Source organism: Neomonachus schauinslandi, chromosome X (assembly GCF_002201575.2).
Source record: "Neomonachus schauinslandi chromosome X, ASM220157v2, whole genome shotgun sequence".
Taxonomy (NCBI): domain Eukaryota; kingdom Metazoa; phylum Chordata; class Mammalia; order Carnivora; family Phocidae; genus Neomonachus; species Neomonachus schauinslandi.
In genome coordinates, this window is record NC_058419.1 from 28,307,972 (window position 1) to 28,331,790 (window position 23,819).

The following is a 23,819-nucleotide window of genomic DNA, read 5'->3' on the forward strand; positions in this document are numbered from 1 at the left end:
TGATATACACTGTCCAAGAAAGAATGAAAAGTCTGATAAATTTCTGTAATGAATATAAGATGAAAATCAGAAATATCTAACAAATCAAGTCCAATCATGTGTTAATAAAAAAATATATTATGACAAAAACAGATTTTATCATAAGAAATGACAGGTAAGTTACAAAAGACTAAAACCTTCCTGAATCCAGTACCCCAGGTATACAAGAACAGTGTATAACATTTGCCACAAAACATGACATCTATTTTATCTATCAGAGCACTGAAATTATTACTATCATGCTCTGGGATAAAAAGGGGTGACAGTATACAACAACTGTATTTAACATGGGATGAATTAACCTGTACAAAATAATAAAACATAAAATTCTGGGAATTAATGAGAATAAATATACCTGTTCAATTTAAATATAAAAAGAGATTACAGGAAGAGATGAAAATAAAATGGATAAATTAACATACAGTTTTGGAAAGAAAAACTCTGATATTGGAAAGATTCCATATTATATATTATTCAAATTTTCAAAGACAATGTGGAGAATTGCAGAAGCTTTGATAAAACAATACTAAGCTCAATTTATAGCAAACCAGAACATATAACAAAAACACACTGTAAACACCACTAATGAAATGACACATTGATTGTCATTACCTCTAAAATGAAATAACTCTTACTTCAACAGAGCTATTGGAGAGAAAAAATAACCAATGCCTCAAGAATATGAATCCATATTTAGCAAGATAAAACTGGCACTTTAATTCATTGGGAAAACATAACAAAATTTTAAATTTGGGGGCCATTAGGTCTGTGTAGAAACTACTCAACTTTACCATTATACAGTAAACATGGCCAGAGACAATACATCAACAAATGAATGGGGCAGAGTTTCAATGAAACTTTATTTGCAAAAACAGTCAGCAGGGTCCAGGGACAATGAAAATGTCAGAGTAGGGAATTCTAAGGAAGCATCACGACAAAGAAAAATGCAAAATCTGCCCAAACTGTCAAAATCAACTCTGTTGAAACACTGAAACCTAGGTAAAGGTTTACAGTAACAAATTGAATTCCTAAATCAAGAAAAACACGACTAGAACACAGGACAGCTTTTTGATGTTTTAACTTGCCTTCCTCATGGCTCTCCGCATATAGCATTAGCTCAAGGAAACAGCTAATGTTTCCAGTGTGAGTTAATCTATGATTCTGGAGCAGAGTGGATCTTGTTCTCAAAACTGAGGTTGTTAGGAGCCCTGTGGCAGAGTCCATTAAATATAAAAGAAGACTGTAATGAAGGAATTGAAAAAATAAGAATAAGAAATACAGAAAAATATTAGCAAATGGAAAAAGCAAGTCCTTTCTTTTAAGTAATTACAAAATACAATTACAACTGTCAAACAGGTAAAAATGAACAAAATGGATTAAAAAAACATGATACATCTATGTTGTAGCAAATGACAAAATTTCATTCTTGTTTATGGCTGAGTAATATTGCGTTGTGTGTATATATGTGTGTGTGCATATATGTATATCCATTTTATTTATCCATTCATCTACTGATGGATAATTTTGTTGCTTCTGTATCTGAGTTATTGTAAATAATGCTGTTATAAATATAGGGGCTCTTACATCTTCTCAAATTAGTGTTAATGTTATTTTGGGTAAATAATGGAATTACTGGAACGGATGGGGTTACTATTTTTAATTTTTAAAGAAATCTCCACACTATTTTCCACAGTAATGGTACCAATTTACATTCCCACCAACAGTTCACAACTGTTCTCTTTTCTCTACATCCTTGCTAGCACTTGTCTTTTTGAACTAGCCATTCTGACTGGTGTGAGGTGAAATCTCATTGTGTCAACGACGATGGACCTAACGAGTGTTATGCTAAGTGAAATGAGTTACACAGAGAAAGACAAATACCATATGATCTCACTTATATGTGGAATCTAAAAACAAACAAACAAACAAAAAACAAAAAATAGACTCTTAAATACAGAGAACAAACTGGTGATTGCTAGAGGGGAGGCAGATGGGGGAATGGAATAAATAGGTGAAGGTAACTAAGAAGTACAAACTTCCAGTTAAAAAATAAATAAGTCATGAAGATAAAAAGTACAGTATAGAGAATACAGTCAATAATGTAAGAACATTGTATAGTGACAAATGGTGACTACAATTATTGTGATGAATATTGAGTAATATATACAATTGCTGAATCACTATGTTCTTTGCCACAACCTAATATAACATTGTATGTAAACTATACTTCAATTAAAAAAAATTTAGGGATGGGGTTCAGTCAGTTAAGCTTCTGACTCTTGGTTTCAGCTCAGATCATGATCTCAGCGTTGGAAGATAGAGCCCCACATCAGGATCTGCACTCACTGCAGAGTCTACTTGTGTTTTTTGACCTCTCTCTCCCTCACATGCTCTCTCTCTTTCAAATAAATAAATATTTTTTAAAAATTTAGGGATAATACATGGGGCGCCTGGGTGGCTCATTCGTTGGGCATCTACCTTCAGCTCAGGTCATGATCCCAGGGTCCTGGGATTGAGCCCCACATCGGGCTCCCTGCTCTGCGGGAAGCCTGCTTCTCCCAATCCCACTCCCCCTGCTTGTGTTCCCTCTCTCGCTGTGTCCCTATCAAATAAATAAAATCTTAAAAAAAAAAATTTATGGATAATACAAAAAAACAAATAGTTATATTACTAAATATTATTGCTGTTGAAATTAACAAAATATAAATTTTAAAACAGTAATCAATCTGTATGCTGTTTACAAAAGACTAACATTTCAGATCAAAAGAAATAGTTTAATTTCAAAAGAATACAAAAAGATATTTTATAAAAATTCTAAAGCAAGGAGAGCTGGGGTGGCTATACTAAATTATTATAATAGACAAAGGAGGATATTATTTATTGATAAAAAGGTCAATAATTTGAAAAGATGTAACAATTACAAACTTATATGCAACTAACATAGAACTTGAAAATATATGAAGCTAGCATTGTCAGAATTACAGAGACAGTTCTACAATAATATTTGGAAACTTTAAAGATTCACTTTCAATAATGGATGGAATAACTATAAAGATGAATGAGGAAATAGAAGACTTAACAATATTTTACACCAACTGGACATAACAAAAAACAGACCACTTCACACAGGAGTACAAGATATCTTCTTTTCAAGAATAAATAGAACATTCTTCAGAAAAAGAATATATTGGGAAATAAAACAAGCATCAATATATTTAAAAAGATTGAACTCACACAAGTATGTTTTTGGCAACAATAAAATGAAACTAGGAATAAGTTAACAAAAGGAAAAGTAGGCATTTCACAAATGTGTGAAAATAAAGAGGACAGTCAAACAATTAAAAGACCGATGAAGAAATAACACAGGAAATGAGAAAACACATTTTGAAAAATGAAAACAAAAACAGAATATATAAAAAAATTTATGGGATGCAGTAAAAGCACAACTCCCAGGGAAATTTATAGCTGCAAATGGCTATGTTAAAAAAAAACCCTCAAATCGATCGGGGAGTCATCACTCAAGCTCTGCTGCTGTCACATGAAACCCACCACAGGAGACTAACCCCTGTGAGGGGGAGGAGCAAGATGGCAGAGGAGTGGAGACCTAAATTTCTTCTGGTCCCAGGAATTCAGCTAGATAGTGATCAAACCATTCAGAACACCTACAAACTCAACAGGAGATCGAAAAAAAGAATAGCAGCAACTATCTGAACAGAAAAGCGACCACTTTCTGGAAGGTAGGACGTCTGGAGAAGTGAATCCGAGGTGATATCTGGGAGGATAGATGGCGGGGGAGGGGCCCCGATCGGCCGCTACTGGCAAGTGATAGAGCTGCAGAGCACAAAATCGGAACTTTTAGAAGTCGGCTCCGCTGAGAGACATCAATCCAGTGGCTAAGTGGGGGGTGGAACCCTCGTGGGACAGTGTGGTCTCAGGACCCTCAGAGTCACAGAAAGACCGGGGGTGCCTGAGTCTGGCAGAGGTCCCAGGTATCAGAGCGGGGAAGCCGGCTACAGAGACGGAGCTGAGGAGTGAGCTCGCAGCTCAGGGTCGCCATAAACTGTGATCCGCGGCACAGTCGGGCCACTGCTCTTCCAGCAGGGACCCAACAAGCGGCAGATCCAGGGAGATTCCCCTTTCTCCCCCGGGAGGAGCAGCGCGGAAGTGCATCGCAGGGAACTGCTGGGTTTGGAGACTCCACACGGGGTCATGTTTCAGAGATAGAAACGCTCAGTCAAAGGCCAGGTGAGCACGAGTGCGGCCGGAGACCAGGGAGACAGGAGTGATTGACTGCTTTTCTCTGGGGACTCACTGAGGAGCGGGGCCCCGAGTTCTGGGCTCCTCCGGGGCAGAGATTGGGAGGCCACCATTTTCACTCTCCACCTCCAAAGCTGTACGGAAAGCTCGCAGGGAACAAAAGCTCCCAAGAGCAAAGCCGAGCAGATTACTTAGCACGGACAGGGAAAGGGCGGGGCAAATCCGCTGCTGGCAAAGACGTTTGGGAACCACGGCAACAGGCCCCTCCCCCAGAAGATCAGCAAGAACCACCAGCCAACACGAATTTTACCAATCAATAAGAACGGAGGAACTCCAGCGCTAGGGGAATACTGCACACAGAATTCATGGCTTTTCTCCCCCTGATTCCTTAGTCTTTCAAAGTTAATTTTTAAAATTTCTTTGTCTTTTTTTTTTAATTTTTCTTTTTCCCTTTTTCAACCACATCTTATCGATCCCTATTTTAAAAATCTTTTTTATTTTTCATTCTTAGAGTCATATTCTATCCCTTCATAATAGTTAACATTATTTTTGGTATATATATAAGTGGTTCTCTCTTTAAAATTTTGGGATACACTTTCTTCTAACAGACCAAAATATACCCTAAATCACTAGTGTATGGCTTTCTTCTAGTCTCCTGCCTGATCACATTATCTCCCTTTTTTTAAAATTCCTCTTCTTTCTTTTTTCAACCAACTTCTTATCAATTCATTTTATAAAATCTTTTATAATTTTCATCTTCACAGTGATATTGCATCCTTCATCGTATTTACGCTAACTTTTGTACATATATAAGTTTTTCTTTCATTAAAATTTTGGGAGGCACTTTCTTCTAACAGACCAAAATACACCCAAAATTTAGTGTGTGGCACTGATCTATGCACCAGCCTGATCATATTTGATCATGTTCTTTTTTTTTAATCTTTTTTTTTTTTCTTTTCTCTTTCTTTCCCTTTCTTTTCCCCCAGTTTCAGGTCTCTTCTGATTTGTTTAGTGTATATTTTTCTGGGGTCGTTACCCTGTTAGCATTTTATTCTCTCATTCATCGATTGTCCTTTGGACAAAATGACAAGATGGAAAAAATCACCTCAAAAAAAAGAACAAGAGGCATTACTGACTGCCTGGGACCTATTCAATAGGGACATTAGTAAGATGTCGGAAAAAGAGTTCAGAATGACGATTTTCTTTTTTTATTTATTTTATTTTTAATTTTTTTAAATTTTATTTATTTATTTATTTGACAGAGAGAGACACAGCGAGAGAGGGAACACAAGCAGGGGGAGTGGGAGAGGGAGAAGCAGGCTTCGTGCGAAGCAGGGAGCCCGATGTGGGGCTCGAATCCAGGACTCTAGGATCATGACCTGAGCCGAAGGCAGACGCTTAACGACTGAGCCACCCAGGCGCCCCAGAATGACGATTTTAAAGATACTAGCTGTGCATGAAAAAAGCATGGAAGATATTAGAGAAACCCCATCTGGAGAAATAAAAGAACAAAAATCTAACCGAGTCGAAATCAAAAGGGGTATTAATGAGGTACAATAGAAAATGGAAGCACTAACTGCTAAGATAAATGAGGCAGAAGAGAGAATCAGTGATATAGAAGACCAAATGATGGAAAATAAAGAAGCTGAGAAAAAGAGAGATAAACAACTACTGGATCACAAGGGCAGAATTCGAGAGATAAGCGATACCATAAGACCAAACAATATTAGAATAATTGGGATCCCAGAAGAAGAAGAAAGAGAGAGAGGGGCAAAATGTATATTGGAGCAAATTATAGCAGAGAACTTTCCTAATTTGGGGAAGGAAACAGGCATCAAAATCCAGGAGGCACAGAGAGCCCCCCTCAAAATCAATAAAAATAAGTCAACACCCTGACATCTAATAGTAAAACTTACAAGTCTCACAGACAAAGAGAAAATCCTGAAAGCAGCTCGGGACAAGAGATCTGCAACCTACAATGGTAGAAACATTACACTGTGAACATACCTATCCACAGAGACCTGGCAAGCCAGAAAGGATGGGCATAATATATTCAGAGCACTAAATGAGAAAAACATGCAGCGAAGAATACTATATCCACCTAGGGTGTCACTGAAAATAGGAGGAGAGATAAAAAGCTTCCAGGACAAACAAAAACTAAAGGAATTTGCAAACACCAAACCAGCCCTACAAGAAATATTGAAAGGGGTCTTCTAAGCAAAGAGAGAGCCTAAAAGTAACATAGGCCAAACAGGAACACAGACAATATACAGTAACAGTCACCTTACAGGCAATACAATGGCACTAAATTCATACCTTTCAATAGTTACCCTGAATGTAAATGGGCTAAATGCCCCAAAAAAAGACACAGGGTATCAGATTGGATAAAAAAACAAGACCCATCAATATGCTGCCTGCAAAAGACTCATTTTAAACCCAAACACACCTCCAGATTGAAAGTGAGGGGGTGGAAAACCAATGAACATGCTAATGGACACCAAAAGAAAGCTGGGGTGGCAATCCTTATATCAGACATATTAGATTTTAAACCAAAGACTGTAATAAGAGATGAGGAAGGACACTATATCCTACTTAAAGGGTCTATCCAACAAGAAGATCTAACAGTTCTAAATATCTATGCCCTTAACATGGGAACAGCCAATTATATAAGCAAATTAATAACAAAAGCAAAGAAAAACATGGACAAAAATACAATAATAGTGGGGGACTTTAAAAACCCACCTCACTAAAATGGACAGATCATCTAAGCAAAAGATCAACAAGGAAATAGACTTTAAATGACACACTGGACCAAATGGACTTCACAGATATATACAGAACCTTCCATCCCAAAGCAACAGAATACACATTCTTCTCTAGTGCCCATGGAACATTCTCCAGAATAGATCACATCCTAGGTCACATATCAGGTCTTAACTGGTACCAAAATAATGAGATCATTCCCTGCATATTTTCAGACCACAATGCTTTGAAACTAGAACTCACACAAGAGAAAAGTTGGAAAGAACTCAAATACATGGAGGCCAAAGAACATCCTACTAAGAAATGAATGGGTCAACCAGGAAATTAAAGAAGAATTAAAAAAATTCATGGAAACAAAAGAAAATGAAAACACAACTGTTCAAAATCCTTGGGATGCAGCAAAGGTGGTACTGAGAGGAAAGTATATAGCAATACAAGCCTTTCTCAAGAAACAAGAAAGGTCTCAAATACACAACCTAACCCTACACCTAAAGGAGATGGACAAAGAACAGCAAATAAAGCCTAAACCCAGCAGTAGAAGAGAAATAATAAAGATCAGAGCAGAAATCAAAGAAATAGAAACCAAAAGAACAGTAGAACAGATCAACAAGACTAGGAGCTGGTTCCTTGAAAGAATTAATAAAATTGATAAACCCCTGGCAAGACTTAGCAAAAAGAAAAGAGAAATGACTCAAATAAATAAAATCATGAATGGAAGAGGAGAGATCACAACCAACACCAAAGAAGTACAAACAAATATAAGAACATATTATGAGCAACTATATGGCAGCAAATTAGATAATCTGGAAGAAATGGATGAATTCCTAGAGATGTATGAACTACCAAAACTGAACCAGGAAGAAATAGAAAACCTGAACAGACCTATAATCACTAAGGAAATTGAAGCAGTCATCAAAAATCTCCCAACAAACAAAAGCCCAGGGCCAGATGGCTTCCCAGGGGAATTCTACCAAACATTTAAAGAATAATTAATACCTACTCTTCTGAAACTGTTCCAAAAATAGAAATGGAAGGAAAACTTCCAAACTCGTTTTATGAGGCCACCATTACCTTGATCCCAAAACCAGACAAAGACCCCATCAAAAAGGAGAATTACAGGCCAATATCCTTGATGAACATGGATGCAAAAATTCTCACCAAAAGACTAGTCAATAGGATCCAACAGTACATTGAAAGGATTATTCACCATGACCAAGTGGGATTTATCCATGGGCTGCAAGGTTGGTTCAACATCCCCATATCAATCAATGTGATACAATACATTAATAAAAGAAAAAACAAGAACCATATGATCCTCTCAATAGATGCAGAAAAAGCATTTGACAAGGTACAGCATCCTTTCTTGATCAAAACTCTTCAGAGTATAGGGATAGAGGGTACATACCTCAATATCATAAAAGCCATCTTTGAAAAACCCACAGCGAATACCATTCTCAATGGGGAAAAACTGAGAGCTTTCCCCCTAAGGTCAGGAACGCGGCAGGGATGTCCACTATCACCACTGCTATTCAACATAGTATTAGAAGTCCTAGCCACAGCAATCAGACAACAAAAAGAAATAAAAAGCATCCGAATTGGCAAAGAAGTCAAACTCTCACTCTATGCAGAGGATATGATACTTTATGTGGAAAACCCAAAAGACTCCACTCCAAAATTGCTTGGACTCATACAGGAATTCAGTAAAGTGGCAGGATATAAAATCAATGCACAGAAATCAGTGGCATTACTATACACCAACAACAAGATAGAAGAAAGAGAAATTAAGGAGTCGATCCCATTTACAATCGCACCCAAAACCATAAGATACCCAGGAATAAATCTAGTACCATACTGTCTTGATGACTATAGCTTTGTAATATAGCTTGAAGTCTCAAATTGTGATGCCCCCAGCTTTGCTTTTCTTTTTCAAGTATGCTTTGGCTATATGGGGTATTTTGTGGTATTGTACAAATTTTAGGATTGTTTGTTCTAACTCTGTGAAAAATGCTCGTGGTATCTTGAAAGGGATTGCACTGAATGTGTAGAATGCTTTGGGTAGCATAGACATTTTAACGATATTCTTCCAATCCATGAGCATGAAATGTTTTTCCATTTCTTTGTGTCATCTTTAATATCTTTTGCAAGTGTGTTATAGTTTTCAGAGTATAGATATTTTACTTCTTTGCTTAGATTTATTCCTAGGTATCTTATACTTTTTGGTGCAATTGTAAATGGGACTGATTCTTTGATTTCTTTTTCTGCTGCGTCATTATTGGCACATAGAAATGCAACAAATTTCTATACATTGATTTGTATCCTGCGACTTTACTGAATTCGTGTATCAGTTCTAGCAATTTTTTGGTAGATACTAAAAATCTGTCCAGAACCATAAAAGGAATGCCTGGATGGCTCAGTCAGTTAAGAGTCTGCCTTCAGCTCGGGTTATGATCCCAGGGTCCTGGGATCAAGTCCCACATCTGGCTCCTTGCTCAGCAGGGAGCCTGCTTCTCCTTCTGCCTCTGCCCCTGCTCGTACTCTCTCTCTGTCACTCAAATAAATAAATAAAATCTTTAAAAAAAAAAGAACCATAAAAGGCCCTGAATAGCAATCCTGTGAAGGAACAATGCTGGAAGCATCACACTTCCTCACTCCAAACTACATTACAAAGATATAGTAATCAAGCAGCATGAAACTGACATGAGAACACACTCAAGAGTCAAGAAATAAACCCATGCACATAGTGTCAACTAATACTTGACAAGGGAGCTAAGAATACTCAATGCAGAAAAGATAATCTCTTCAACAAATGATAGGGGGAAAACTGGATAACCACATACAGAAAATTAAAATTGGACTCCTCTCTTCTACAACTCACAAAAATTACCTCAGAATGGATTGAATATTTAAACATAATACCTGAAATGATAAAAAACCTAGAAGAATACACAGGAATACTTAACATTGCTCTTGGTAATGATTTTTTTGGATAGGACACAAAAAGCATGAGCAACAAAAACAAAAATCATCCAGTGGGACTACATCAACCTAAAACAAGCAAAGGAAACCATTGACAAAATTAAAAGGCAAACAACATAATGGGAGAAAATATTTGCAAACTATATGTCTAATAAGGGGTTAATATATAAAATACATAAAGAAATCAATAACAAAACCCACCAATCACAATAAATAATAGGCAGAAGAAATGAATAGACATTTTTCCAAGGAAGACATACAAATGGCCAACAGTTGCCAAGATTCTCAACATCATGGCAATCATCATGGACATGAAAATCAAAATCACAATGAAATATAACCACATCTGTTGTTGTTGGTAAAGATGTAAAAAGAAGGAAACATTTGTGCACTGTAAGTGGGAATGTAACTGGTATAGCCACTACATATAACAGAATAGTGGCTCCTATAAGAATTAATAATAGAACTACCATATGATCCCAGAATCCTACTTCTGTGCATATACCAAAAGGAAATGAAAACAGTACATGAAAATACCTACACTGTGATGTTTATTGTAACATTATTCACAGGAGCCAAGATATGGAAACAACCTAAGTGTCTGTCAAGGAATGAATGGATAAAAAAGATGTGAGATATATATATATATATAACAAAATATTATTCACCCATAAGAAAAAGGAAATTCTACCACATGCAACAACATGGATGGCCCTTTACAGTATTAGGATAAGTGAGATAAGTCAGAAAGAGAAAGTAAATTAGTATTTGATATCACTTATATGTGAAATCTAAATTAACCAAACTCAAAGAAAGAGGGAACAGAATAGTGCTTACTGGGGACTCTGAGACAGAAGAACTGGAGAGATGTTTGTCAAAGGGTACAAAGAGGCACTCAGAAAATGATTAAGTTCTGGGGACCTAATGCAAAGCATTTTGATTGCAGTTTGAAACTATATATATTTGAAAGTTGCTGAAAACAGTAAATCTTAAATGTTCTCAACACAAGAGAAAAATAATTATGTGACACATTGGAGGTGACAACTAACACTTCAGTGGTGATCATACAACAATCTGTATGCTGTACATCTTAAATTTATATACTGTTATATGTCAACTATACCTCAAACTAAAAATAGTCTGTCAGTGGATTTCTCAGCAGAACCTGGCAGGCCAAAAAAGAGTAGGATGATATATTCAAAGTGGTGAAAGAAATGAACTGCAAACAAACAATAGTATAATTTGCAAAATTCCCTTTGAAAAAGAAGGGGAGATAAAGAATTACCATTTCAAAAAAAATGATGGAGTTCATCACTACTAGATATGGCATACAAGAATTACTAAAGGGAGTTCTTTAATTTGAAATAAAAGGGCCATAAACTATAACACGAGAACACAGGAATATATAAATCACACTGGTAAAGGTAAATATATAGGCAGATACAGAATAATATAATGCCGTTATGTTAGTGTATATATCACTTTAACCCTGGTGTAAAAATTAAGACACAAAGTACTAAGAATAACTGTAACTAAAACAATCTATTAACAGATACATAAAATGAAAGATGAAAATTATGACATCAATAATTAAGTTAGAGTGGGGGTGTAAACATGCACACTTCGTGTAAGCAATTAAAGTTAAGTCGTTATTAGTTCAAATTAGATTGTTATAACTATATGATGTTTTTTCATAATCTTCAAGGTAACTACAAAGACAATACCTAAAGGAGAGATACAAAGGTAAAGAGAAAACATTCAAAGTATATCAAAGCAGAAATTCATGAAATCATAAAGGAAGACAGCGACAAAGGAAGAAAGGAATAGAACAACTATAAAAAACAAAAGAAAACAACAAAATGGCAAAATCACATACTTGCGCTTTATATCTTTAAATGTAAATGAACGTAACTCCTCAAGCAAAAGGCAAAGTGGCTGAATAGATAAAAGAACAGGATAAAACTATATGTTGTCTACAAGAGATATATTTGAGATTTGAAAACACATATAAGATAAAAGTTAAGGAATGGAAAAGATATTCCATGGAAATGTAAACATAAGATAGCATAGGACAGGGGAAGCTATAATATATCAGACAAAATAGACTTTAAATGAAAAATTGTCACAAGAGAAAACACTGGTCATTATATAATAACCTAAGTGTCAATTCAATAGGAAGATATAAGAATTACAAATATATATGCACCCAATGCCAGAGTACGTAAACGATCAAACCAAATACTGACATATCAGAAGCAGAAAACAAAAACTGTACATTAAGAGTCTTCAATATTCCATTCTAAATAATGAATAAATCGTCCAGACAGAAATCAACAGGGAAATAGCATATTTGAACAGCACTGAACACCAGAGAGAAATAAGAGATATATAACTGAACATTACACCCAAAAGGAGAAAAATATTCTTCTCCAGCACACACGGAACATTTTGCAGGATGTATCACATGCTATGACAACAAACAAAACCTTAACAAATTTTAGAAGATTGAAATCCTCACAATTATCTTCTCCGATCACAATGTAATAAAATTAGATTCAAATACCATACGGAAAATCGGAAAATTCAAAAATATATGGGAATTAAACAAACTCTTAAAAAACAGTGGATCAAAAATGACACCAAAAAGGAAATCAGAAACTATTTGGAGACCAATGAAAACTACAATTTAACACACCAAAACTTATTAGATATAGCAAAAGTACTTCTAAAAGGGAAGCTTATGGTGATAAGATTATGATTAACTTATGATTAATTCCTACATTAAAGAAATATCTCAAATAAATAACCAACTTTGTACCTCAAAGAAGTATACAAGTAAGAACACATTAAGCCCAACATTGGCAGAAAAAAGGAAATAATAAAGAGTATAGGAGAAATAAAATACAAAACATAAAAACTGCACAAAAAATTGGTAAAACTAAGATTTGAATTTTTGAAAAGTTAAAAACAAATCATAACTATAAAATAGAGAAGACTCCAATAAATAAATCAGAATTAAAAGAAGAGACATTAAAACATATGCAACATTAGTTTAAAAAGATCATGAGGGGGTCACCTGGGTGGCTCAGTTTAAAAAGATCATGAGGGGGGCACCCGGGTGGCTCAGTTGGTTAAGCATCAGACTATTGATTTCAGCTCAGGTCAGGATCTCAGGGTTGTGGAATCAAGCCCCGCTATGGGCTCCTTGTTCAGCAGGGAGTCTGCTGGAGATTCTCTCTCTCCCATTGTCCCTCCCCCCATTACTGTTTCTCTCAATCTCTCTCTAAAATAAATAAATAAATCTTTGAAAAAAATTTAAAAAAATTAAAAGGACCATGAGGGACTATTCTGAACAATCAAGTGACAAAAAATTGGATAACTGAAAAGAAGTGGACAAATTCCTAGAAACAGACAATGTACCAAGAATGAATCAAGCAGAAATATTAAAAAGACCAATAACAAATACAGAGATTTAATCAGTAATCAAAAACCACCCAACAAAGAAAATCCCAGAAGAAGATAGATTCACAGATGAATTCTACAAAATATTTACAGAACAATTAACAACAATATTCCTTATAGTTTTGCAAAAACTAGAAGGAACACCTACAAACTCATTTTATGAGGCCATCATCACTCTGATATTTAAACCAAAGACATCACAAGAAGAGAAAGTATAGACCAATATGACTGATGTACACAGATAGAAAAATTCTCAATCATACACTAGCAATCTGAATCTAACAGCACATTAAAAAGATCATACACTGAGACCAAGTGGGATTTATCCTTGGAATGCAAAGATGGTTTAACACACACATCAATCAATATGATAAAGCACATTAACAAAATGAAGGTTAAAAATCACCTGATCATCCCAATAGATTCAGAAAAAGCATTCTTCAAAATGCAAACCTTTCATAATAATAACTCTCAACAAAATAGTCATAGGAGGAACTTATCTCGACACAATAAAGGACATACATGAACTCCCAAGCTAACATATGTAATGGTGAAAAACTGAAAGATTTTGCTTGAACATAAGGAACAAAGTAAGGATGTCTATGCTAGACACATCTTTTCAATATAGTATTAGAAATTCTTGCCAGAAAAATTAGGAAATGAAAATAGTGTTAACCAAATTGGAAAGGAAGAAGTAAAATTGTACCTTTATGAAGATGATATGATCTTATATATTGGAATCCCTAAAGACTCCACAAAAAACAGAACCAATAAATAAATCCAGTGCAGTTGTAGGATATGAAATCAGCACACAAAAATCAGTTGTATTTCTATAAAGTAACATTAAACTATCATAACAGGGAAACAAAAAACCCCACTTAAAATATCATCAAAAAGTTAGAATAAAATTATTAGGAATAAACTTAACCAAGAAGATGAAAGTTTTGTACACTGAACACTATAAAATACTGATGAAAGAAATTTAACAAGACACAAATAAATGGAAGACATTCCATATTCATGGATTGAAAAAATTAATATTAGATTATCCATATTACCTAAGGTGAACTCCAGAATCAATGTAATGCTCATGAAAGTTCTAATGGCTTTAATTTTAATTTTTTTTTTTTTTTACAAAATAAAAAAAATCCTAAAACCTATATGGAACCACCAAAGCAAAAGCAATTTTGGGCAAAAAGAACAAAACTATAGGCATCACACCTCCTGGTTTCATAATATTTTATAAAGCAACAGTAATCAAAACACTGCAGTATTGGCATAAAAGCAGACACGTAGACCTATGGAACCCACAGACCTATGGAGCCCAGAAATAAACCCACACACATACACATATACCCATACATCTATTATACAATCGCTACAACAAATGGTGCCAGAAAAACAGCATGTCTGTATGTAAAAGAATCAAATTGAACCTTTAACTTACACCAGACAAAAAAGCAACTCCAAGTGGATTACAGAATTAAACATAGTACCTAAAACTATAAAACCCAAAGAAGAAAACATAGAATAAAAGCTTCATGGCATTGGTCTTGGCAATGATACCTTGGATAAAATAATAAAAGAAAAGACAAAAGCAAAAAAAAGAAAAGTGGGATTATAACAGACTAAAAAGTTTCTGCATAGCAAAGCAAACAATCAACAAATGAAAATGCAATCTATGAAATAGGAGAACATATTTGGAAGCCATATATCTGATAAAGAGTTAATATTAAAGACATAAGTAACTCATGCAACTCAACAGAAAAGAAAAAATAATCCAATTTAAAATGAGGTGAAAAATCTAAATAAGTATTTTTCCAAAGAAGACATACCAATGGCCTACAGGTATATGAAAAAGTGCTCAATATCACTAATCAGGGAAGTGCAAATAAAAACCACAATGTGATACCAACTCACGCATATTAGGCTGCCCACAATCAAAATAACAGTAGATAACAAATGTTGGTGAGGATGTGAAGAAAAGGAAATACTTGAACACTGTTAGTGGGAATGTAAATTGGTATAGCCATGATGAAAAAAAATAATATGGAGGGGCTTCCAATAATTAAAAATAGAACTACCATATGGTCCAGCAATCCCATGTGGGAGTATATATCCCAAGAAATTGAAATCCACATCTTGAAGAGACATCTGCATTCCCACATTCACTGTAGCTTTATTCAAAACAGTCAAGACAAGGAAGCCACCTAAATATCCACTGACAGGTGGATAAAGAAAAGGTGGTATTTACATACAATTGAATATTATTCAGCCTACAAAAAGAAGAAAATCCTGCTGATTGTGACAACATAAATGATTCTGTAAGACATTATGCTAAGTAAAATAAGATGACAGAGAACAAATACTAAATGACCCTACTTATATAAGCAATCAAAACAGTCATACTCATAGAAGCAGAGAGATGAATGGTGGTTAGAAGGGGAGAGGATTGGGTGAAAAAACCTGGAAATGTTGGTGAAAAGTAAAGATGCATTTATGGAGGATGAATATGCCTTAGAGATCTACTGTACAGCATAGTGCCTATAGTTAACAACACTGTACTATATACTTAAAAATTTAGTAAGAGGGTAATCTTAGGTTAAGTGTTCTAATCAGAAAGAAAAAAGAAGTAGGAAACTATTGAAGCTGCTGATGGATATGGTGATGACATTGTGGTGATTGTTTCATTGGAGTATACATAGCTCCAAACTCATCAAGTTGCATACTTTAAAAACATAGAACTTTGTGTATGTTGGTCATTTGTCAATAAAATGTTATTTAAAAAAAAAAAATTTGTCAGTAATTCTTATCTGCTATACCAAAATAAAACAAGATTTGTATTTTTTTATCTCAAAAGATACGACTCAATAAGGGACCAGGTAACCTAAACCTTATAAAGAATTTCAAGGATGAGAGAAAACACTACTTAGGTCATTTTATTATGGTAGTATTATATAATTTAATCTTAGCATCAAGTGAAACTAGCTATGATAGAATAAAGGAATTTATTAGAAAATCTTATTTATGAATATTGTTGAAAAAAATTTAAAGAAAATAAAACACAATAATATATTAAAAATGATAGTACATTATGAGTAATTGGAGTTTATCTAGGAAATGACAATAATTTAGAGTAAACAAAATTATTTAAAGTAATTTACTGTAAATAAATTTAAAAACAATAAAACATATCTTCATCTCAGTAGATAGAGGAAGACATTTTAGATAAATTCAATAGTCATCAAATTCTGGAAGAACATATAAATGGAAGAAACATCCCTTATCATCATAAAAGTATATAAGTATATATATAAGATTGAAATGAATGAACAGAGGCTCAATGACCTGTGGGACACTATGAAATGATCTAACATACTTGAAGCTGGAGATCCAGAAAATAGAGAACCGATGGGGTATAACATTGTTGAAGAAATACTAAATTTCACGGTTATTCAAAAACAAACAATCCATGTATCTAGGAATCACACCAAATCCCAAACATGACAAATATAAAGAAAATAAAACCAAGGCCCATCATAGTATAGCTGCTGGAAACCAAAGATTAAACAAAACTTTTTTAATATAGAAAAAAAAAGACATATGAAGCATAAAGGAACACTAATATCAATGGCCACAGAGTTCTCATCTGAAACTAAGAATGCCCAAAGATAATGGAATAACTCCTTTAAAGTACTGGAGGTAAAGGGAGAATCAGAAAACTCATTCTCTATCCACAGAAAATTTGCTTAAGCTTCTACCAGAAAAAGCTAGAAAAAGAAGCACAAATTAAACATAAAGGAATTAAGAAAGCCTAAATATATGAAAATATATGCCACATTATAAATTAGAAAGATCAATATTACAAAGACAACAGTTTTCCCTAACTTGATCTATTGATTACATTAAATGCCAGTAAGAATTCCAGCAGGACTTTTTGTAGAAATTGGCAAGCTGATTCTAAAAACAATTTTGCAAAAATAGAAGAAAGTTTAAGAACTTTCATTACTGCATTTCAAGGTACAAAGCTCAGAATAGTGTAGTATAACAGAAAATTAAACAAAACAATAAAAGGAAAAAAATAGAGAATCTGGACACAGGACCAAACAAATACAGTAGGATAATTTTCTACAAGGGTGTCAAAGCAATTGAATGACAGAAAACACATTATTTTCAACTGAATGTGACGTATTTATTGCAACTGACCATGTTTGGTTATAAAGTAAATTTTATCTTTCATGTATCTTCCTAATGTTTTCTGTTCTTGATTGGATTGTGTTCCCCTGACTGAATTACTTAAATAGATTCTATTTTTCAGCAACATATAACTCACAAAATATTCCCCAAAATACCTATCAAATTTAATGCTTCCTGATAACATGACAAGGTAGCTAATACACTTCAAACGAAGAATGCTAATGAGAATAAAATGCTGTAAGTTACTTTGCTATGACCTCTTGAATCGAAGTGATTTACTACCACAACCTGCCTTGTACTGTGGTTTACTGGACACTCTAAATTTGTCTCTATGATCTCCAGGCTGACCACTCTGCAACCCTTCTCCTATTTCATGGTATTACCTATTTTCCCACAATGTATTAATATATTCAAACAGATTAAAAAAATGTCTTGAAAAACTGAGAGACAATCTCCCTTTCTAAGATGATTCTCATGCTTCTGCTTTTAGCTACTATCTAAATGTCATAATGTAACCTTATTTCCATGTTCTTCCAAGACTCCTCCCTGTAATTCCCAAGTACTGGTAACAAGTAATGGCCTGTTAGCATTTTGTCTCATTCAAGTAGCTTTCAACCATTCCTAGTATATTAGATTTTAGTGTTAGTTCCAAATATAAATTAAGTTCACAGTGTGACTAAGAATATTTTCTTACATTTTTCCATGTTGCTATATTTTATTTTTATGTCTTGTCATATTTTAATATTTGCCTAAAATTCTATTAAAATGAAGTATCATTACTACCTATTTCCATTACAGTTGTTTATTTTCATTTGTTTGGTATTATTAGGAATAGTTATAATAATAATACATAATATTTACTGATAGCTTTCTTTGTGACAGACTCTGTTTTAAATGCTTTATGCATATAATTTAAGTTTCATAAAATTGTTTTGGTTAAGGTCATGACAGCTGCTTTAACAAACAAATCCCAATAGTTTAATGGCTCAGGAAAAATATAAATTCCTTCCTGAATCACATCAAGCCCAAATAAATATTTCTGACAACGTTTCAATCAATGCTTCAGAAACATACCTGGACCACACACTAGAGATGGAAGATCTTAAACAAATTTGTATTCATTTTTATGGTTTTGTAAGATTTTTAAAGATTATTTTCTTAGGTGAATGCCTCAGAAGTGGAATTCTTGGGATAAAAGTTAGACATTTTAATGACGCTTACTTTTCAGAATGCTGGCTATTCCAGCAAAGTAAGAGCAATAACAATGCCATGCATGACTGCCAGTGACTAATACTTTATGTTGTTAAATGTATGTGTAAATCATACAGGTGAAATGGTATCTATTTTTAAATTATTATTGTCTTGACTTCTTAGGGAGTTGAACGGTTTTCATATGTGCGGTAACTATTTCCATTTTATTAATCTTTTCCCATATAAATTTGAGACTCTATTTTTAAATTGATCATTATTGATTATTAAATGAATGACTGTTTGGATTTGCACAAAAGTGTTTTCCTTTCCTCACATCACAAGACAAGTTTCATGACAGTAGGAACTTTATCATCACTACATAATCAAGTCCTAGAAAAGGGGTAGCTCCTTAATAAATATTTAATCCAGTGAACTTATAGCCACAAAACCTGATTGAGCACCTCATCTTTTCCATCTGAAAGAATGCCAAAGATGATAAAAAACTGCACTTTAGCAGAAACAGACAAAGCAAAAACATAATAAAATATGATGGAGACCATGTGAGATTAGTTATCTTTTGTGCTAAGAAGAAGATTTCACATGACCTGCTGGTTCCATTGAAAAGATCAAGCATGGAGTAGCTATGGGGGAAACAAGGAGTAAAGAAAAAGATTTTAAACTGATATATCTGGGAGTAAGAAAATAAGATTGTTGCAGTCTGGAGCAGAAAGTTGTTTACGTTGCTATGACAAGATAAATGAAACAAGTGACAACTGCTTACCCCACCTCTATAAGCATACACATGGGTACAATCAAAGAAACCTGCTACATTGAAAACTTGAGGTAAACAGGAATAAACTACTTTAAGCCTGACTCCTCCATATATCCCCTTCCAAATCTCCAGGGCTGGTGGTTTAAAGACTAGGGAAATTGTTCTCAAACTTTAGTAAATGTCAGAATCACGTAGAAATGGTATAAAAACACAGATCACTAGGCCCCAATTTGAGTTTCTGGTCAAGTATATATCGCTAAAGCTTATAATTACCATTTGTAATATGTTTTCAGGTAATGAATGATGCTGCTGGTCTGGAGACCACATTCTGAGTACCACTATTATTGGGACTAATTTCTACCAATGCTGTTTTTCACTGAGAGTCTAAGGGAAAATTCTGACCTGTAGAGAGACAATGTGGTATAATACCAGAGAGGTAGGATTCAGTGGTTTTAAGTGTCCAGTGTTCATAATGATAGGTCTCCACACTTCTCCCCGTGAACTCACCTGAACTGACATAGATTTAGAGCTCCCATCTGCACTGCAGAGAAATAAGCTCACAGTCCAAACAATGTGACCTTTGAGAAGTACAATAACATCAAAACAGAAACAGTAAGATACATTGTGAATGTCATCAGAATCAGAAGTATTAGCAGGGAAAAACAAAAGAAAATTATCATAATAAAAATGATAAACATGATAAGAGAAGATGTTAATAATGTAAAACCAGAATAAAAAATCATAAAAGATAATCTAGGCATAAAAATATTACAGTATGAAAATTAAGAAAAAACATCATACATGTGATGGATACAAGCAAAGAATGAATTATTTAGCTAAAGAAAATCTCCGAGAACACCACAAGGGAGGATCTAGAAATAGAAACTATTTTTTAGTATGATAAAAGGATAGAAGTGACAACGTTTGAATAATGGAAATCCTAGGCAAAAATAAATAAATAAAAATAAGAAAAAGGAAATATTTCAAGAAATATTCCTGTGAATTCCCCAAAGAGAGAGAGAAATAAATTCACACTGAAAGACTTCCTACAGTGCCAAAGAGGAGTGATTATAAAAAACTCATATACAGATACATTAAAATGACTTATAAAAATACAAAATACAAATAAAATATTATCAATGGTCTAGAACAGAAAAGAAGATAACCTACAAAGAAGTACGAGATTTACATGAGACTTTTCAAAAGCATTAGTAGAAGCAAGAAGAAAAAAAGTGCTTTGAATGATACTTTTATATCCAGCCAAAATGTCATTCAAAAGTGACTATTTAACAAAAACATTCAGAAGCACTGAGGCTCATTGGCTTGGTTACACAAAGGAACATTTTGTAACCATGAGGAAGTTCATGAATTAAAACAGACTCAAATAGAGAGGATGATAAAAAAGAAATGTAAATTGGGACGCCTGGGTGGCTCAGTCGGTTAAGCGTCTGCCTTCGGCTCAGGTCATGATCCCAGGATCCTGGGATCGAGTCCCACATCGGGCTCCCTGCTCCGTGGGGAGCCTGCTTCTCCCTCTGCCTCTGCTTCTTTCTCTCTCTCTCTCATGAATAAATAAATAAAATCTTTAAAAAAAAAAAAAAGAAATGTAAACTAATAGTGACCAAATATCTTGGTAAACATCATCATTATCATCTAAAAGTTAATTATTTTAACAATTGGAATAATAATTTTAAAATTAACATGTGTCCTATTATCAGTAAAATTGAAAGGTTAATTTAAAGGGCATATAAACAATATTATACCCAGTAATCTGAAGAATGCACTCTCTCTTCACTTACACTTGAAATATTAACCAAAGTTAACTATTAGCTAGGACATAAAGGAAGTCTCCATAAAAATTAAAGCATTGATATTATAAAAAACCACATTATCAGATCACTGTGCAACCGAGAAATCAATCCAAATATGCAATTCCTATATGATTTTGAAATTTAAACCTATCTGTAAATATCTACATCTGTATTTATTTGGACTACCATGAGTCAAAAAAGAAATCATGAAATGACAACATCTTTATCACTAAAATGTTTTTTTAAATGCCAAATATAAAACTCGGAGGGGTTCAGGAAAACTATTTTTTTTTTCTTTATTTGAGAGAGAGAGAATGAGAGACAGAGAGCATGAGAGGGAGGAGGGTCAGAAGGAGAAGCAGACTCCCTGCCGAGCAGGGAGCCCGATGTGGGACTCGATCCCAGGACTCCAGGATCATGACCTGAGCCAAAGGCAGTCGCTCAACCAACTGAGCCACCCAGGCGCCCCAGGAAAACTATTTTTAAATGAACATTTTCTTTGGCAATAATTTTAGATTAACAAAATTTTGCAGAGATAAGACAAAGAGTCCTTGTATACTATATATCTCCTTTTCTCTAATATTAACATATAGAATAACCAGAGTATATTTGTATTTGTCAAAACTAAGAAACTGACATTTTGATTACTATCACCTGAACTCCAGACTTCACTTGGATTTCACCAGTGTTTACATTATTACCCTCTTTCTGGGCCAGCATCTAATCCAAGATACCACACTGCATTCAGTTGTCATGTCTCCTTGGTCAGCTCTGATTTGGGATAGTTTCTCATTCTTTCATTTTTTATAGGATGGCAACAGTTTTAGGAAGCACATATTCTTTACTAAATGATTATTCTTCTCACATATAAGAAAATATTTTAGAGTTGTTAAATGGTTCTTTGATTATTACTGTGACAGATGAATATGTAGAAATTCATTTTACCAATTTTTCCAAAAAAGAGAATTGTACTTAAAATTACCAATCCAATCTATCTCCCCTTTTTATTTTAATATTTATTTTAGTATTTTTAACTGGCATGATACTACATATAAAATTTAATATGAGAAAACATTCCCTGTTAACATATTTTACTTCATATTATCACCATTTGTTTCATTTCATGATTATTACTGACAATATCTTTAGTATAATACATTAGATACGCCTTGAAAAAAATTTCTCAATAACTCATCATAAGGGTCAAATACAACACATAATAAAATGAAAAATAAAACCTAGAATTATATAATATTGACCAAAAATTAACATAACTTTTAAAATGAAATAAACATAGGGGCGCCTGGGTGGCTCAGTTGGCTAAGCAGCTGCCTTCAGCTCAGGTCATGATGCCAGGGTCCTGGGATCGAGCCCCACATCGGAGCACCTACTCAACAGGGAGCCTGCTTCTCCCTCTCCTGCTCCCCCTGCTTTTGTTCTCTCTCTGTCAAATAAATAAATAAAATCTTTAAAAATAATGAAATAAACATAATCTTTCATGGGATATTTTATAGCTTAGAATGTTAGAGTTTAAAAAAGGAAACCAGTTGGGATGCCTGGGTGGTTCAGTCAGTTAAGCATCTGCCTTCGGCTCAGGTCATGATCCCAGGGTCCTGGGATCAAGACCTGTATTGGGCTCCTTACTCAGGGGAGAGCCTGCTTCTCCCTCTGCCTGCCGCTCCCCCTGCTTGTGCTCTCTCTCTGACAAATAAATAAATAAAATCTTAAAAAAAATAAGATTAAAAAAAAAAGAAAGTAAACCAGTTGAATATTTAGTAGCTAAGGATCCAGTAAAAAAAAATCTAGAAGAGTTGTTACATAATACTGATAAGACTGAGCAACAGTTAAATAGACTACCAAGAGGTAACACAGGGGCACCTGGGTGGCTCAGTCGTTAAGCGTCTGCCTTCAACTCAGGTCATGATCCCAGAGTCCTGGGATCGAGCCCCGCTTCGGGCTCCCTGCTCAGCAGGAAGCCTGCTTCTCCCTCTCCCACTCCCCCTGCTTGTGTTCCGTCTCTGGCTGTGTCTCTCTCTGTCAAATAAATAAAATCTTTAAAAAAAAAAAAAAGAGGTAATACAGAATTAAGAAAGTCAAAAGCTTTACCTTTGAAAAGATTAACAGACTAGACAATCATCTTTCATGATTGAGAAAAAAAGGTACAAATAAATATTATGAGCAAAACAGGGTGAAATTCAGATTAAGCATATATATAAATCAGTGAGTACAATTAATGTCAATAATTTTAAAACTTTGATTAAATAGATAAATTTCAGAAAAATACAATTTATCAAAACTAAATCAAAAAGACATAAAAAGTTAAATGCTTTTCTGCAAAGAAAACATCAAGT